We start from the raw sequence: 18,721 nt of genomic DNA, 5'->3' as shown, positions 1-18,721 counted from the left end.
TTCTGGAATTGCTGCACTTCTCTCTTCTGTCGCTAGGTGACCGGGTACCCGGAGACATTAGTTAAGACAAGGGCATTGCAAGGACCGATTAGGAGTGAATGGGGTGTCTCAGCCAAGGGGTTTTCTTGGATCCCTTGGACTGCTGGGAGAGCCAATTTATTTGGGTGGAGTCAGGTGATCGGTGTTCTGTGCCACCTGGATGGTTGTCTGGGTGGACGTGTGTTGTGCTGCCCTGGGCTGCTAGGTCAGAGCCTAAGGCCTATCCCTGGCACATCTGGCTGCTAGGCTGTCTGAGAGCCTATCCAGAAGCAAGAGAGCAGCTTAGAGTTGGGACTGCGGCTTGCAGTCCAACCAGAAGTGACGGTTCTGCCGGCCTGAAAACCTGTCGTGGTCGGAGGTAGAGGTGAAGCTGTCGCCACTAAGGGACCATCCACCTTGTTACCAGGGACCACAGTGAGTAGCTGAAGCAAGTACCAAAGCAGTGAAGAATTGGGAAACTTCAGCAAGTGCCAAGCCAGGGACTCAGCCAGTGGAGGTGACGCTTGCCGAGCAGTATTGTGTGCCAAGCCAGGGACCAAGCAGGCCAGCGGGGTGACCTTTGATGAGTATCTATGAGTGCCAAGCTAGGGACCCAGCAGGGACTCAAGGGTGATGCTTGGCAGTGGATCAGCAAGTCTAGTGAAAGACTGGGAGCTTAGTTGAGTGAAGGTCTACAAGAGGAGATTGTAGAGGAGATAAAGGAATTCGTTGTAACTTATTTTAGAAACTGTTACAAGACCCAGCCCTGCTTCGCGCCCCAGCCCGACAAACCCAGCCTTTAGAGCCAATCCTTATCCCGAAGTTACAGATCTGACTTGCCGACTTCCTTTACCTACATTGTTCTAACATGCCAGAGGCTGTTCACCTTGGAGACCTGCTGCGGATACGGGTACGTCCCGGCGCAAGATTTACACCCTCTCCCCCGGATTTTCAAGGGCCAGCGAGAGCTCAACGAACGCCGCCGGAACCACGGCACTTTCCAAGGCTCGGGCCCCTCTCTCAGGACGAATCCTTTCCAGGGCGCTCTGTCCTTCACGACGCCCGTCCCTTGCGAACGGCACTCGCCTATCTCTCAGGACCGACTGACCCATGTTCAACTGCTGTTCACATGGAACCCTTCTCCACTTCGGCCTTCAAAGTTTGAATATTTGCTACTACCCCCAAGATCTGCACCCGCGGCAACTCCGCTGGGCCCTCACCTGAGGCTTCTGCGCGCACCAAGGCGGCCCTCCTACTCGTCACGGCCTAGCCTGCTGGGACCGTCATCTCATTGCCGGCAACAGCCGGGTATGGGCCCGACACTCCAGCGCCATCCATTTTCAGGGCTAGTTGATTTGGCAGGTGACTTGTTATGCACTCCTTAGCGGATTCCGACTTCCATGGCCACTGTCCTGTTGTCTATATCAACCAACACGTTTTCTGGGGTCTTATGAGCATCGGCATCAGGCGCCTTAACCCGGCGTTCGGTTCATCCCGCAGTGCCTGTTCTGCTTACCAAAAGTGGCCCACTGGGCGCTCGCATTCCCCATCTGGCTCCAGGCCAGCAAGCTGGGCTTCTTACCCATTTAAAGTTTGAGAATAGGTTGAGATCGTTCCGGCCCCAAGACCTCTAATCATTTGCTTTAACGGATAAAACTCGTGCCGAGAGCGCCAGCTATCCTGAGGGAAACTTCGGAGGATACCAGCTACTAGTTGGTTCGATTAGTCTTTCACCCCTATGCCCAGGTGACCGATTTGCATGTCAGGACCGCTGCGGACCTCCACCAAAGTTTCCTCTGGCTTCGCCCTGCCCAGACATATTTCACCATCTTTCGGGTCCTGCCGTGCGCGCTCATGCTCCACCGGCCTGGCAGGGTGGGAGAGACGGACTGGTGGTGCATCCGCCGGCTGTCACCAGCGGCGGGATCCCACCTCAGCCGAGGGCGCCCTGGCCCTCACCTTCACTGTGCCACAGGGTTTCGTTCGAGAGGCCCTCCGACTCACGTGCACGTCAGAGTCCTTGATCCATGTTATAAGACGGGTCGGGTGGGTCCCTGGCGTCTGGTAGGCGCGGGCACTCCCGCCAAGGCGGCCAAGGCAGCGTGGCTGGGGTGCACCTCCCGAGAAGAGGGGGCAGGATGGTTCAGCGGGGGGGAGAGTGCGGAGGTGGTCGTCTCCCTCGGCCCCAGGGCCTTCCCAGCCAGCCTGGAGCCGGTCGCGGTGCACCACCATGGAGGAAATGTGCCCTGCGTGGGACAGGCCTGCGTCCCCCCGCCGGTGCCACCCCAGGCCTCCGCGGCAGGGAGGTCCGACAGGCCCGTGACGGGCGACCCTGGCCCACCGGGTTAAATCCTCCTGGCGGACTGCACAGACCCCACCCGTTTACCTCTTAACGGTTTCATGCTCTCTTGAACTCCCTCTTCAAAGTTCTTTTCAACTTTCCCTTACGGTACTTGTCCGCTATCGGTCTCGCACCCGTGTTTAGCCTTAGGTGGAGTTTACCACCCACTTTGGGCTGCATTCCCAAACAACCCAACTCCGGGGAGGCCGGGTCCTGCGACGCCGGAGGCCGCTAACGGCCTAACAACGTTTGCGGGCTGGGTCAGAAGGACTTGGCCCCCCGAGTAACGCCAGGGTGGGCCCGGCTTACCATATGCCACATTTCCTGTGCCAGATGAACGGACGGGAATTCAGCGCTGGGCTCTTCCCTCTTCACTTGCCATTACTGAGGGAATCCTGGTTAGTTTCTTTTCCTCCGCTTAGTAATATGCTTAAATTCAGCGGGTCGCCGCATCTGATCTGAGGTTTGAGTTGGAAAGGGTGGGGTGCCCCACCCCCGCAGGGAGGGTGGATCCTCCCCCTCACCCGCAGGCAGAGGGGACACGTCGGGCGGCCCTGCATGGGCCCCCTGGGAAGGGGGGACCCCAGCGCAAGGGGTCTGGACTTCGGGGGATGAAGGGGCCCGGTTCAGGTCTGGCGGGTGGTGAGGGCGCAGAGACGTGGGGGGGGCCCCGAAGGACCGCCGCCTCCGCGTGCCCCTGGCCGACCTGTTTGTGACCCGATTGTCGGGCCCCTACGAGCGCCCCAGCTGCGCTCTGGCGGGCGACCGATAGAGGAGTGACCTTCAGACAGGCGTGGCCCCGGGAGGAACCCTGGGCCGCAAGGTGCATTCGAAGTGTCGATGATCAATATGTCCTGCAATTCACACTAATTCTCGCAGCTAGCTGCGTTCTTCATCGATGCACGAGCCAAGTGATCCACCGCTAATGCCGCGTACACACGGTCGGACTTTTCGTCTACAAAAGTCCGACAGCCTGTCCGACAGACTTCCGACGTACCTTCGGCGGACTTGCGGCAGACTTTCTTACGAACGGACTTGCCTACACACGACCACACAAAAGTCCGACGGATTCGTACGTGATGACGTACACCGGACTAAAATAAGGAAGTTCATAGCCAGTAGCCAATAGCTGCCCTAGCATGGGTTTTTGTCCGTCGGACTAGCACACAGACGAGCGGATTTCGGGGTCCGTCGTACTTACGACGTAAAGATTTGAAGCATGTTTCAAATCTAAAGTCCGTCGGATTTGAGGCTAAAAAAGTCCGTTGAAAGTCCGGAGAAGCCCACACACGATCGGATTACCAGCCAGCTTTAGTCCGTCAGCGTCCGTTGGACTTTTGTAGACGAAAAGTCCGACCGTGTGTACGCGGCATAATGCCGCATACACACGGTCGGACTTTTCGTCTACAAAAGTCCGACAGCCTGTCCGACAGACTTCCGACGTACCTTCGGCGGACTTGCGGCAGACTTTCTTACGAACGGACTTGCCTACACACGACCACACAAAAGTCCGACGGATTCGTACGTGATGACGTACACCGGACTAAAATAAGGAAGTTCATAGCCAGTAGCCAATAGCTGCCCTAGCATGGGTTTTTGTCCGTCGGACTAGCACACAGACGAGCGGATTTCGGGGTCCGTCGTACTTACGACGTAAAGATTTGAAGCATGTTTCAAATCTAAAGTCCGTCGGATTTGAGGCTAAAAAAGTCCGTTGAAAGTCCGGAGAAGCCCACACACGATCGGATTACCAGCCAGCTTTAGTCCGTCAGCGTCCGTTGGACTTTTGTAGACGAAAAGTCCGACCGTGTGTACGCGGCATTAGAGTCTTGCTCTTTGTTTCAGCGGTTTTCTCGCTCCGAGGGGGCCTTCCCAGCGGACCGGGCGGGCCCCCTCCTCGGCCGTGAGTGTCCAAGCGCTCTGCCGGGCACCCCCCTCGTGAGGGGCGCCCAGGCTCCAGGCTTGCAAACCTTCCGAGCCCCTCCGCCACCCCGGGGAAAGGGAAGCGGGGCCCATGCGGTACCCCGCTCGGCCTGCCGGTGGGCGTGTTCCCCCTCGGGGCCAGGGGGGAGGGCCATCCGAAACGCCTTCCCCCTCCCGCCAACGCGTTCCTCTGGGTCCCGCAGGCGTAGGGAGGGGAGCCGGGAGCCGCAAGCCCCGGCCCGGTGCCTCCACCTCTGGCCCACGGTGATTTTGTTTTCCCTTCTCGTGGGCCTGAAGGCGCGTGCCTCCTCCCTCAGCTCTCGGTAATGATCCTTCCACAGGTTCACCTATGGAAACCTTGTTACGACTTTTACTTACTCTAGATAGTCAAGTTTGATCGTCTTCTTGGTGCTCTGCAGGGCCAATCCGAGGACCTCACTTAACCATCCAATCGGTAGTAGCGACGGCCGGTGTGTACAAAGGGCAGGGACTTAATCAACGCGAGCTTATGACTCGCACTTACTGGGAATTCCTTGTTCATGGGAAATAATTGCAATCCCTATCATGAACGATGTTCAGCAGGTTACCCACACCTGTCGGCGAAGGGTAGACACACGCTGGTGTGTACAAAGGACAGGGACTTAATCAACACAATCACGACGGCTTTGTTTTCCCTTCTCCTGGGCCGGAAAGCGTGCGCCTCCTCCATCGGATCTCGGTAATGATCCTTCCGCAGGTTCACCTACGCAAACCTTGTTACAACTTTTATTTCCTCTAGTTAATCAAGTTTGATCACCTTCTCGGTGCTCCGCAGGGCCGATCTGAGGACCTCACTTAACCATCCAATCGGTAGTAGCGACGGCCGGTGTATACAAAGGGCAGGGACTTAATCAACGCGAGCTTATGACCCGCACTTACTGGGAATTCCTTGTTCATGGGAAATAATTGCAATCCCTATCATGAACGATGTTCAGCGGGTTACCCACACCTGTCGGCGAAGGGTAGACACACGCTGGTCCGTTCAGTGTAGCGCATGTGCAGCCCCAGACATCTAAGGGCATCACAGACCTCTTATTGCTTGATCTCGCGTGGCTGAACGCCACTTGTCCCTCTAAGAAGTTGGACGCGGACCGCCGGGGGTCGAGTAACTAGCATGGAGGAGTCTTGTTTGTTATCAGAATTAACCAGACAAATCGCTCCACCAACTAGGAACGGCCATGCAACACCACCCACAGGATCGAGAAAGAGCTATCAATCTGTCAATCATTTTCGTGTTCGGGCCGGGTGAGATTTCCCGTGGTGAGTCAATTTAAGCCGCAGGCTTCACTCCTGGCGGATGTTCCCGGATGTGCGCGAGAGCAGGATTCTGGGAGGACATCAATGTACGCCCTCCCAGAGTTATCCGACTGCGCTGCAGCCATCATTCGGCTATAGCGCGGTCAGCAAGCGGTTAATCATGGCCCCAGTTTCGAAAACCAACAAAATAGAACCGGAGTCCTATTTCATTATTCCTATGAGGGATGAACCGAACACCCCCCGATTCGGTTCGCAGCAGAACATGCGAACAGGCAAAAAATTTGTTCGAACATGCGAACACCGTTAAAGTCTATGGGACACGAGCATGAATAATCAAAAGTGCTAATTTTAAAGGCTTATATGCAAGTTATTGTCATAAAAAGCGTTTGGGGACCTGGGTCCTGCCCCAGGGGACATGTATCAATGTAAAAAAAGTTTTAAAAACTGGCATTTTTTCGGGAGCAGTGATTTTAATAATGCTTAAAGTGAAACAATAAAAGTGAAATATTCCTTTAAATTTCGTACCTGGGGGGTGTCTATAGTATGCCTGTAAAGTGGCGCATGTTTCCCATGTTTAGAACAGTCCGAGAGCAAAATGACATTTCTAAAGGAAAAAAAGTCATTTAAAACTACTCCCGGCAATTCAGATAAAAGAAGTCATTGAAAAACGGCATGGGATCCCCCCAGTCCATTACCAGTCCCTTTGGGTCTGGTATGAATATTAAGGGGAAACCCGAACCAAAATGTAAAAAAAAAAAGCTGCGTGGGGGTCCCCCCAAATTCCATACCAGGCCCTTCAGGTCTGGTATGGATATTAAGGGGAACCACGCGCCAACATTAAAAAAGAGTGGCGTTGGGGTCCCCCTCAAAATCCATACCAGACCCTTCAGGTCTGGTATGGATTTTAAGGGGAACCCCGTGCCAAAATTTTAAAAAAATGGCGTGGGGGTCCCCCAAAAATTCCATACCAGACCCTTATCTGAGCATGCAACCTTGCAGATCGCAGGAAAAGAGGGGGGACGAGAGAGTGCCCCCCCTCCTGAACCGTACCAGGCCACATGCCCTCAAAATGGGGAGGGTGCTTTGGGGTAGCCCCCAAAGCACCTTGTCCCCATGTTGATGGGGACAAGGGCCTCATCCCCACAACCCTTGCCTGGTGGTTGTGAGGGTCTGCGGGCGGGGGGCTTATCGGAATCTGGAAGCCCCCTCTAACAAGGGGACCCCCAGGTCCTGCCTCCCCCTGTGTGAAATGGTAATGGGGTACAAATGTAGGGTTGGTGCGGCTTTTTTTTTTCTTCTTCGGTCCATCGGCAGAGCAAGAGAAGAAGAAGACGACTTCATGGGACATTTTTATTTTTTTATTTTTTAATAAAAGACTTGTCCCAAGCCGTGTCTTGGTACATGGTAGGGGTACATTTGTACCCCGTTACCATTTCACACAGGGGGGAGGCCGGGATCTGGGGGTTCCCTTGTTAAAGGGGGCTTCCAGATTCCGATAAGCCCCCTGCCCACAGATCCCCACAACCACAACCCCTGTGCAAGGGTTGTGGGGATGAGGCCCTTATATTCATACCAGACCCAAAGGGACTGGTAATGGACTGGGGGGATCCCATGCCGTTTTTTTTCAATGACTTCTTTTATCTGTATTGCCGGGACCGACAATTCATTATAGCAGCGAGTAGTTTTAAATGACTTTTTTTCCTTTAGAAATGTAATTTTGCTCTCGGACTGTTCTAAACATGGGAAACATGAGCCACTTTACAGGCATACTATAGACACCCCCCAGGTACGAAATTTAAAGGAATATTTCACTTTTATTGTTTCACTTAAAGCATTATTAAAATCATTGCTCCCGAAAAAACAGCCTTTTTTAAAACTTTTGTTTGCATTGATACATGTCCCCTGGGGCAGTACCCAGGTCCCCAAACACTTTTTATGACAATACCATGCATATAAGCCTTTAAAATTAGCACTTTTGATTTCTCCCATATATTTTTAAAGGGTGTTTCGCAGCTTTCGAATTTGCCGCGAACACCCCAAATTGTTCGCTATTCGGCAAACAGGCAAACACCCAATGTTCGAGTGGAACTTGCGTTTGACTCGAACATCAGGCTCATCCCTAATTCCTAACTGAAGTATTCAAGCGACTGGCCTGCTTTGAACACTCTAGTTTTTTCAAAGTAAACGCTTCGGGCCCCCCGGGACACTCAGTCAAGAGCATCGGGGAGGCGCTGAGAGATCCAACTACGAGCTTTTTAACTGCAGTAACTTTAATATACGCTATTGGAGCTGGAATTTTTTTTTTTTATTTAGAGACTGCTACCACACTAACAGAAAAAAACATAAGAAAAACGGCCTTTACATATTCGGTCATAACATAATGCTCTATAACTAATACAAACAGGCAAAAAAAACAGATAACTACAAAGTGTTTCCACCACCGACTCACCAATTTAGTCCCCTTTCAGGGCGAGTCGGAGCCTTTGCAACTAGCCCAGATTAGCCTTTGCATAAAAAATCTGCTTACCATAACTGGTTCATATCTCCCAAACCTCGCCAGACCCTGATTTGGGCACGGACATGACCCGACAGCAGGTTTACTAGCATTATGGGCCACCAGGAGATCATATGCCAATTGTGGTCTCACTCGAGACTGCAGCCACCTCTTAACACTTACTATACACATCACATCTAACTATACACTTCACTATAAACCACATAAAAACAACAAACCCCTGTTACAGACGAGAGTGTACAGATCCCAGACAGCTGCAACCTTACATTAAAAAAAAACTGTAACAAAATCTAGGGGAGTGCTAAAGGGACAGCAGATACCACCACCAAATTAAGAAACAGGGTTGTAGGCCCTAAGGAGGCTGGAAGTGAAAGCCCCTCCATAAACGAGCACTCCTATTCAGCCCAACCCTATCTCTTTCAAGATTCCTCACCTTCACCAATTCCCGAAAGACATCACCCACCACCTCATGCATGGGCAGGACTTTGTCTCTAGTGGATGTAGTGATATATAGTGTAGTGATATATTATATATAGTGGGTGGATGATTAATTTAGTAGTTATTATAATGATGATGTAAGTACTCTTCCGCAGCAACCCAATTCTTCCAGAGAGATGCACTTTATTGACTTCCAACACAGAACAAAGTCCAAAGTCCACAGATGACAAAAATATCCGACAGAGGAAATATAATTTAAAGTCCCATTTTTCCTAGGTCTGCGCCTTCATAGTTATACACAGACAAGACTATATCAAACTATAGACTGAACGCCATGTTATATTCACTAGACATTGAATGGCTGAGCAATTTGATTGGCCGTCTCCATTCAGGCCTTTGATATACGTTAGTCTTTCAGACAGACAACAACCCCCAGCCATGAACAGCTGCAGTCAGGCCCGGATTTACTCCCTTTGCCGCCCTAAGGCCGGGCCCTTCAATGCCGCCCCCCAGACACCACCAGAAAGAGCCCCCAGACATAATACGGTCAAAGACTGCAGACATGATACAAGAGATGGTCAGAGACTGCAATCATAGTACAGGAGATGGTCAGAGAGGGCAGACATGATACAGGAGATGGTCAGAGACTGCAGTTCCTATGGACATTAGTAGATAATGGCCGATCGGCCCTCTCACCTGACCCAGCGATACAGCAATGCTTCCCCTGATCAGGAGTCGGCTCACTCTGAATTGCCCGTGGCGACTCCATTGGGTAGCACCCAGATCTGTATTCCTGCAATGACTCCATTCCTTTCTCCGCCAGGGATGGCGCCAGGCTGTGTGGTTTTCCCTCTGGTGGCGCAGGGCAGCGGGGTTCTCTCTCTGATGGTGTTCCCTCAGCACTGCCCTCTCCCTCTGGATCCCTGGGTGTACTTTCCTGGGTGTAGACCCCCCCAGGACAAACCACCCACTTCCATTAGTACAGACCCTCACCAGGACAAACCCCCCACCATTAGTACAGACCCCCACCGGGACAAACCCCCCACCATTAGTACAGACCCCCCCAGGACAAACCCCCCTTCCTTCATTAGTACAGACCCCCCCAGGACAAACCCCCCTCCCTTAGTACAGACCCCCCAAGGACAAACCCACCCCCCTCCCTTAGTACAGACCCCCCCCAGGACAAACCCACCTCCCTTCATTAGTACAGACCCCCCAGGACAAACCCACCTCCCTTCATTAGTACAGACCCCCCCAGGACAAACCCACCTCCCTTCATTAGTACAGACCCCCCCAGGACAAACGCCCCTCTATTAGTACAAACCCCCCCCAGGACAACCCCCCTCCATTAGTACAAACCCCCCCAGGACAAACCACCTCTCCCTTCATTAGTACAGACCCCCCCAGGACAAACTCCCCTCCATTAGTACAAACCCCCCAGGTCAACCCCCACCCCCTCCATTAGCACAGACCCCCCAAGGACAAACCGCCCCTCCCTTCATTAGTACAGACCCCCCAGGACAAAACCCCCCCTTCATTAGTACAAACCCCCAGGACAAAACCCCCCCTTCATTAGTACAAACCCCCCCAGGACAAACCCCCCCTTCACTAGTACAGACATCCCAGGACAACCCCCCCTCCATTAGTACAACCCCCCCAGGACAAACCCCCCCTTCACTAGTACAGACATCCCAGGACAACCCTCCCTCCATTAGTACAGACCCCCCAGGACTACCTCCCCTTCAAGTGTGTACAACAGAACACATGGAGACAGGCACAGGCTTGGGCAGGAATGAGAGAACACAGCAATCAAAGCGGGGTCTCATCAAGAAATCTCCTGGCTTTCTCTACATCCAAAGGCTTCTTTTTCAGGATGCCTGAAAAATGGTTCCTGACGATACCCAGAATCTCGATCTGGACTGGACCAGGGACCCCGAGGAATCCTTCAGGCCGTGTATGACCTTCGAACTCACTGCCTCACCACAGCTCTTGTAAGGATCTGGGGAGAAAAACTCCCTCTCAAGGACCAGGGAGACGAGACGGTCGTACTGGCACTCCTTCATTTGAAGCTTTAGAGCAGATATCTGTTCTTGAGAGACCCCAGAGGACACCAAGTGGTCCAGCTGCCTGCGCAACCTCTGATAGGCCTGGTACTTCGAGGCTGCCCTGCACCTAGAGACACCCAGGAAAAAGCCTTCGGATCTCTTCTTCACTGCTTCCCACCATTCCAGGCAGGAGCAGCCACTCTCAAGGAGCTAGACTTGATGCATAAGGAAAGTCTGATAGGTCTGCCTCACCTCAGAGTCCTCAAGCAGCGATCTGTTCAGGCGCCACAAACCCCGCCCTTTCTGAGGGGTTTCAGCCACATTCAAAGCAACAGACGCCATTCAGTGGTCGGAGAACTCCACTGCCTGCAGCACAGGAGCTGCAAAGACAAAGTCCTCCTTCAAAAAAAACCTAACCTAACCTACTCTTACAATTACCTCCGGTATATGTGAACCCAGTGTGGTTGGGGAGATGGCGAACGTGCACATCCACCAACCCGGCCTCCTTCACTACGCTATTCAAAAAAAATGCTATCATATTTCAGAGGGCCAACAGCGCCCGCCCGATCTTTGAAATCCCCACCGGAAACCAACTGCTGGGATGTAAACAGGTAAGGCTTGACCGCCGTAAGAAGGCACTTTTTCTCCCTCTTAGATTGAGGGCCATAAAAATGGATCAGACAAAGGAATTGCCCCCCCACGACAGTGTCTACCACCAGACATCTACCAATCTCCACTTCAATCACTCGTCTACAAGCCACCGGACCAGTCTTAAAAAAGACCGCAACTCCACTACAGGGCTCAGCCGCAAGAGACCAGAGGGAGGGCCCACACCTCCACTCCCTCTTTGCTAGACACATCTCTGCCACAGATACCAGCAAGGTCTCCTGCAAAAACAAAATGTCAGCATCAATCCGGCTGAGAAAATCAATGGCTGTAAATCTAGCCGCTGTAGAATGCATACTTGCGACATTAATGGTCACAAGCCGTATTTGGAGAGGGTACTACCATACTTAGTGGTTGAGTGGTTTACGCTCTTCTCTGCTTTACCACCCTACTTAATCCATATCCTCACCGACGTCCCTCTATCCAGACTCCGAGGAGGAGAGGATGTCAGGATACAGCCTCCCCGGGAAGGGCTGTGTGCAGTGGGTGGAGGGGGGTGCCATCCCCCTCGTCAGGGTGGCTGCAGGGGGCTCGAGAGGCGGGCGGGCCCGGGGCGACACTTTGTGGGGTTGAGGCGGCGGGCAGGAGGAGGCTCGGCCAAAGCCTCCCCTCCCCGTGCGGGTCCGCGGGAGGGTGCCTTGCGGAGGTACCGAGGGCTGTCGTAGAAAATCTGCGCTTGGCCACGCGTCCTCAGCCTCGCTCGGCACGGCCCTGCCACCGGCGGTGTCCGTCTGGCCGGCCTGATTCTCCTTCGGGTCCTGGCAGACTCACCGTCGGGGACCACGGGGGGAGGGAGGCCTGCCCCGGGGTGGGGGGCCTCTCTCCGCGATGAACAGGGGACGGCAGGCCTACCAGAGACGCATTCCCCAGGCGGTCGGGAGGGGTTCGAGGCACCCGGGCGGCCCGCGACCTCTGGGGCCGGGGTCTGGGCACGCTCTCCCCGCCGGGGAGCGGGGGGCAGCATCGGCCCAAGCGTGAGGCTCCTTGGTCGTGGCTCTGTGAAAATCACCTCCTCACATATATTCGCAGCAACCTCTCCCGCCGCCCGAAAAGGGGTTCTACGAGGAAGGGGCGCACCGCGCGCCGCGCCCCGCGGCTGGGTCTGTGGAACTCCCTCCCAGCCGAGGGGTGCAGATCTGACCTCACCTGCGACTTCTGTGGCTTCTCGCCCAAAAAAACGGCAGACTCGGCCGGCCAGCTTGAACCCGGCCAGCATGCAGTGCAGCGCCGGGGAAAAACGGCAAAGTCCCTGTCGGCCAGCTTGGACCAGCCGGCCAGCTTGGATATATATATATATATATATATATATATATATATATATATATATATATATATATATATATATATATATATATATATATATGTGTATAAAGAGAGAGAACTGCACAGAGCATATATTCACATACATACATTCTTGGACAGGCTAGTGACAAGTCCATTAAACACATCAAAAGGATATAAATTTTATGCAAGGCCACCTTGGTATTTTGGGAATAGCCTGCTTATCTAATTAGGCATTTCAAAGGGCACATTGTTTACATACTTGAGGGTGATAAATAATGTTATTTGACCATACAAGAAGTATTTATTGATGGTAATTAGACTTGAGAGGGTATTCATGGGAAATGGTGACTTGTTTACCTGGCAAACATTATAGAGTCCTTTAAATGCTTTTGTCAGTAATTACAAGTAGGGTCTTTTCATATTGCTTAACAACAAGATCAAAAGTTGTATGTCAACCAATCAGAAACCCCTCCAGTGTTATGCCCTGTACAAATGGGCGGACTTTTTGACTGAACTTGTCCACTGGAACGAGCCTGTCGGACAATCCGACCGTGTGTGGGCTTCATCAGACTTCCAAGGGACCTTTTCGGTCGAAAATCCGACAGACTTTAGATTTGAAACATGTTTCAAATCTTCCCGCCGGAACTCCACCGGACCCAGTTCCTATCGGGTAATCCATTCGTCTGTATGCTGGTCCGATGGACCAAATACAACGCAAGGGCAGCTACAGCACCTGCCCGCGAGGATGTTTCCAGCGCTCTCGGCGACAGGGTACTGTGCATCTCGCGCTTGGTGCAGTAGGAAAAACACTTTTTTCTATTGCAGCAAGCGCGAGGGGGAGGCGACAATGTCCTTTAGGTCTGGTAAGGATTTTAAGGGGAACCCCCTACACCGAAAAAAATGGCGTGGGGGTCCCCCCAAAGTCCATACCAGACTCTTATCTGAGCACGCAGCCCGGCCAGTCAGGAAAGGGGGTGGGGATGAATTAGTGCCCCCCCCTCCTGAACCGTACCAGGCCCTCAACATGGGGGTGGGTTCTTTGGGGAAAGGGGGCGCCCTGCGGCCCCCCCACCCCAAAGCACCTTGTCCCCATGTTGATGGCCTGGTACGGTTCAGGAGGGGGGGCACTAAAACCCTGGCCGTTGGTTGTCGGGGTCTGCGGGCGGGGGGCTTATCGGAATCCGGGAGCCCCCTTTAATAAGGGGCCCCCAGACCCCGGCCCCCCACCCTATGTGAATGAGTATGGGGTACATCGTACCCCTACCCATTCACCTAAGGAAAAAAGTGTCAATAAAAAAACACACTAGACAGGTTTTTAAAGTAATTTATTAGGCAGCTCCAGGGGGTCTTCTTCCGACTTCGGGGGTCTCTTCCAACTTCTCCGCTCTCTCTCCGGCCTCTTCTCCTGCTCTCCGGCCTCTTTTCCCGGTGTCCGGTTCTTCTCCCGCTCTCCGGTTCTTCTGCTGGGCTCCTCCGCTTTCTTCTGCGAAATGTCAACGTCACTTCATGGAACCATGCTGCCCCTGGCCCAGCCCAAGCGGCTGCTCATTATCTGGAAGCCACCCCACCATCTACCTCAACTGGCTGGGGTGAAGAGGAATTTGGGCTACTCCATAAGGTGAGCCCCATACAAGCTGCTGCCGATGACAATCGCAGGCATCACCGACAGGTCGTATGGGTGACCCGCCCAAGGACTCAGGGACAGCGGAGCTACTATTACTTTGGTGCAACCCAGAATGATTACAAGGACTGGGAAAACTGGGAGGTCCATAGCTGTGCGAGTGGCTGGAGGCAAAGTTTTACGCATCCCTGCTTCCCAAGTGCATATGGATTGGGGCTCGGGATACAGAGACGTGGAAGTTATGTGGAGTTATGAGAGATATACTTGCAGATGTTCTACTTGGGACATCTTTCTTCATCTTTCCATGTGCATTTATCCCCAGAAGGCTTCCCTGTGACCACCCGGCAGCAAGCAAGGCGAGCGGAGGAGGCACTCGATGATGGGACCTAGATGAGGCCTAACTTCCCTAACCCCTATCAGACTGTACCACCCTTTACCTGGGCTACCCCGACTGACTTTATCCGGGAACTACTATCTGACTCGACATTAGCTAGTTACAGGGAGAGGGCAGGGATGGACCCCGGGGGATTAGAAAGGGAACGGATAGAGTGGGACCGATCTAAAGCTTCTTTGTACCCCCTACCAATCATAGCTGAGCCCTTTAGCTGGATAGCCATAGACCTGGTAGGACCAGTATCCCGACCCAGTCCCTCTGGGAAGAGATATATCTTGACGGTGGTGGATTATGCTACTAGTTACCCGAAGGCAGTTCCTCTAACAAACATCCATGCAGAGACAGTAGTGGAGGCCCTGCTCCGAATCTTTGACAGGGTGGGTTTCCCTCAGGAGATTATCTCAGACCAAGGGACTCAGTTTACTGCGGACCTAACCCAGCAGTTGTGGAAGTTCTGTGGAATTAAGCCTATACACAGCTCTCCCTACCACCCCCAGACAAATGGACTATGTGAGCGGTTCAATGGAACGCTAAAGTAATTGCTGCAGATGTTCGCAACTTCTCACCGGGATTGGGAGAAATTTCTGCCGCACCTCCTGTTCGCTTACAAGGAATCTACACGGTTCTCCCAATTTGAGTTATTGTATGGGAGACGGGTGAGGAGGCCACTAGATCTACTTGGAGCCCATTGGGAAGGGGCTGAAGAGACCTCTGTGGTAGGGTACGTACTAGCGCACAGGGACTGGCTGAAGGAACTCACAGACACCATATGGGAGAACCTTTAGACCGCACAGGGGCGATAGAAGTGATGGTATGATACGTACCACCCGGAATCGCACCTTGGCTGTAGGGCAGACAGTCCTTGCCCTCAAGCCTACCAAGTCAGACAAATTACAGGCCTCTTGGTAGGGACCTTACAAGGTAGTGCAACACATATGTCACATTACCTACCTGGTAGCTTAGTGCTCAGATGAAAGAGTCCAGCGGACCTTCCATGTGAACATGCTCAAAGCGTACCAAGAGAGGCCTGAGGAGATAGCTGCCATATGTGCTCCAGCCGGCGAAGATGCCTAGAACCTTCCCCTGCCATAGCTACAGGTGAGAGATACAGGGGAGACAGAGCAGGTGTAGAGACAGTGCGGTTGGATGGGCAGCTACAGCCGGAGTAGCAGGACCAGGCCAGGCTGGTCCTTAGGCAGCATCAGGAAATGTTTTCCACCAAGCCTGGATACACTACTATGACAGTGCACCGAGTGGAAACCCCGGGACAGCTATCTATCCGGCAGGCGGCTTACCGGGTACCTGAGTCAGTGAGAGAGGGTATGAGGCAGGAGATAAAGGACATGCTCGATTTAGGAGTCATTGAGCCCTCCAACAGCCCCTGGGCACCCCCAGTAGTGTTAGTGCCAAAGCCACATGGTACTACCGCCGACTAAACGACTGCACAACGACTGACTCCTACCCCATGCCCCGGGTCGATGAACTGTTAGACTGCATCCCCCAAGGTGATTTCCTAACTACTCTTGACCTATGCAAAGGGTACTGGCAGATTACTCTGGACCCGGAATTTGTTTTTAAGTCGGCATTCATCACCCTCTTTGGCTTGTACCAGTCTAAGGTCATGCCATTTGGAATGAAAAATGCTCCGGCGACGTTCCAGAAAATGGTAGATCAACTCCTCGATGGCCTTCAGGATTATGCCTGTGCATACCTGGATGACATTGCGATCTACAGCAATACATGGGAGGAACATCTACTCCACCTAGGTACTGCATCAGGACTGCGGGACTAACATTAAAGCCAGAGAAATGTAGCATAGGGATATCCAAGCATCAGTGGAGCTCCCGGCCCTGCCCCTCTCAGCTGGCTAGCGCGGGAATACATCCTCCCGTGTCCTCTGTGCACTCTGCAAAGCTGTCATCTGGACCCCAATTCACAGGTAGCGCGGGCCCCCCAACAAAGCATCAGTGGAGCTCCCGGTTGCTGTAGTGAGAGCAGAGAGTGGAAGCCCCGCTGACACACCTGAATGTATGTAGTTAGTTTGGCTGTTCAGGTATGTCCTTACACCCATAAAATGCCTGACTGTTTAAACCCTGAGCTGTGTTATTCAACTGTAAAGCTGTGCATTGCTGAAAGTTCTCTGACTATCTCCTGTATAATGTCTGCAGTCTCTGATTGTCTCCTGCAGTATGTCCGTAGTCTTTGTCTCCTGCAGTATGTCCGCAGTCTCTGGTAATCTCCTGCAGTATGTCCGCAGTCTCTGATTGTCACCTGCAGTATGTCCGCAGTCTCTGATTGACTCCTGCAGTATGTCCGCAGTCTCTGATTGTTTCCTGCAGTATGTCTGCAGTCTCTGATTGTCTCCTGCAGTAGGTCCGCAGTCTCTGATTGTCTCCTGCAGTATGTCCGCAGCCTCTGATTGTCTCCTGCAGTATGTCCGCAGTCTCTGATTGTCTCCTGCAGTATGTCCGCAGTCTCTGGCAATCTCCTGCAGTATGTCCGCAGTCTCTAGTAATCTCCTGCAGTATGTCCACAGTCTCTGATTGTCTCCTGCAGTATGTCCGCAGTCTCTGAACCTCTCCTGTAGTATGTCTGCACTCTCTGACACTCTCCTGTAGTATGTGTATTAATGTGACCCTTTACTTGCTCAATTATTTGGGATTGCTCCACTGCTCAGTGAGAGGTAATGATGTGCATTAACCTCTAGCAACCAATCAGCGAACAGTAGTCATCTGCTTTAATCTCTAGCAACCAATCAGTAAGTGGTAATGATGTGATGTAACCCCTAGCAACCAATTAGTGAGCGCTAATAATGTACATTAACCTTTAGCAAAGAATCGGCAAGCAGAAATTATGTGTTGTAACCTCTAGAAACCAGCCAGTGAGCAGTAAGGATAGGCTGTAACCTCTGGCAAACAATTGTAATTGCTGCGTGATCTGCTGAAGTAAACTGATTTTGAGTCCACCTGCTATTTTTTGTATGTCTCAGAATGGAGGGGGGAGCCCCAAGAAAATTTTGCCCAATCAAAATTAAAGATGGCCCTGCTGTGCGCTCGCACCTCCTGTCATCACTATCAGGGGTGTTAGACAAGAGGTGCAAGAGAAGCCCCTCTACAGCTCGATCTCCACCAGGTATGTGACAGATTGAGTTTATATGCATATGCAAAAAAAAATTATATTTGGTAAGGTGTATGGAGTGAGAGGTGCAACGCGGCACACATGAAGGATCTGAGAATGGGATTAAAAGGGACACACATGTTTTAGACTAACTATTTGTGGGTAGGTTTGGTTCATATTTTAGTGAATATGTTTTTATGGTATCACACTATGTGTACAATTTTCCTGTTACATAGTAGGTAAGGTTGAATAAAGACACTAGTCCATCCAGTTCAAGCTGTTTAGGTGCACGTGTGTCAGTATCGATAATCATTTTCCATATCCTTGTATGTTATGTTCTTTAAGATGTACGTCCAAGAGTCTTTTAAAAATATCAATACTCCCCACTAACACCACCAATTGTGGAAGAGAGTTCCACATCCTTATCGCCCTGACAGTAAAAAAAAACCCTAAGCAGCTTACGGTTGAATCGCTTCTCCTCCAATCTCATTGTATGTCCTCTTACACTCCCTGAGACTGAATAGTTTCTTTCCTATGCTGGGATCACCAATTAGGTATTTGTAAATCGCTATCATATCCCCTCTCAAGAGTCTCTTCTTTTTGGGAGTACCTAGCATCCATTTGGAGGTGTGAGGTGAGGATTTCTCCCAGGAAGGATGACGCACGACAATTGGAGAAGAGGAGCAAATTGAGGTGCATGGAAGGTTTGCATTATTGTTTGGAGGAGTAAAGTGTATAAAAAGGAGCACATACAGTGTAATTAAATGTGAGCACAATGTATGATTTTATGATTGATGTGGAGTAGAACATACTACACTATATAGTTTCCTCTATTACTTCCATTGAGATTCTTTTCGTTATGAGGAGTCCCAGCAAAGGGTCAAGAATAAAGAGACAGTTCTTATAGCAAATGTACTTTATTGGATCTTTGAAGATTTTTTTGAAAGAACATTTAAAGGGACATTGACTTTTTAGTGCCGATTTTAAAATTAATAGAATAGAAATTAAAATAGAAAAATAGAATAGAATATTTTCTGTTCTATTATATTCTATTCCATTTTAT

At 51.7% G+C, this 18,721-nt stretch overlaps 1 protein-coding gene and 1 non-coding gene across 2 annotated transcripts in view; one reads left to right on the top strand and one right to left on the bottom strand.

Annotated features, from left to right (window-relative positions):
- Window positions 1–18,721, top strand: part of LOC141133992 (hepatitis A virus cellular receptor 1 homolog) — a 42,822-nt gene that overhangs the window by 12,492 nt on the left and 11,609 nt on the right. The gene's annotated exons all lie outside the window — the stretch shown is intronic.
- Window positions 3,137–3,290, bottom strand: LOC141135791 (5.8S ribosomal RNA). Its single transcript, XR_012243642.1, has one exon. It is a non-coding gene; the product is annotated as a 5.8S ribosomal RNA (ribosomal RNA).

The sequence above is a fragment of the Aquarana catesbeiana genome, linkage group LG03 (genome assembly GCF_042186555.1).
Source record: "Aquarana catesbeiana isolate 2022-GZ linkage group LG03, ASM4218655v1, whole genome shotgun sequence".
Lineage (NCBI taxonomy): Eukaryota > Metazoa > Chordata > Amphibia > Anura > Ranidae > Aquarana > Aquarana catesbeiana.
The sequence above is the reverse complement of the archived record's forward strand: the minus strand, read 5'-3'. Positions and strand labels throughout refer to the sequence as shown.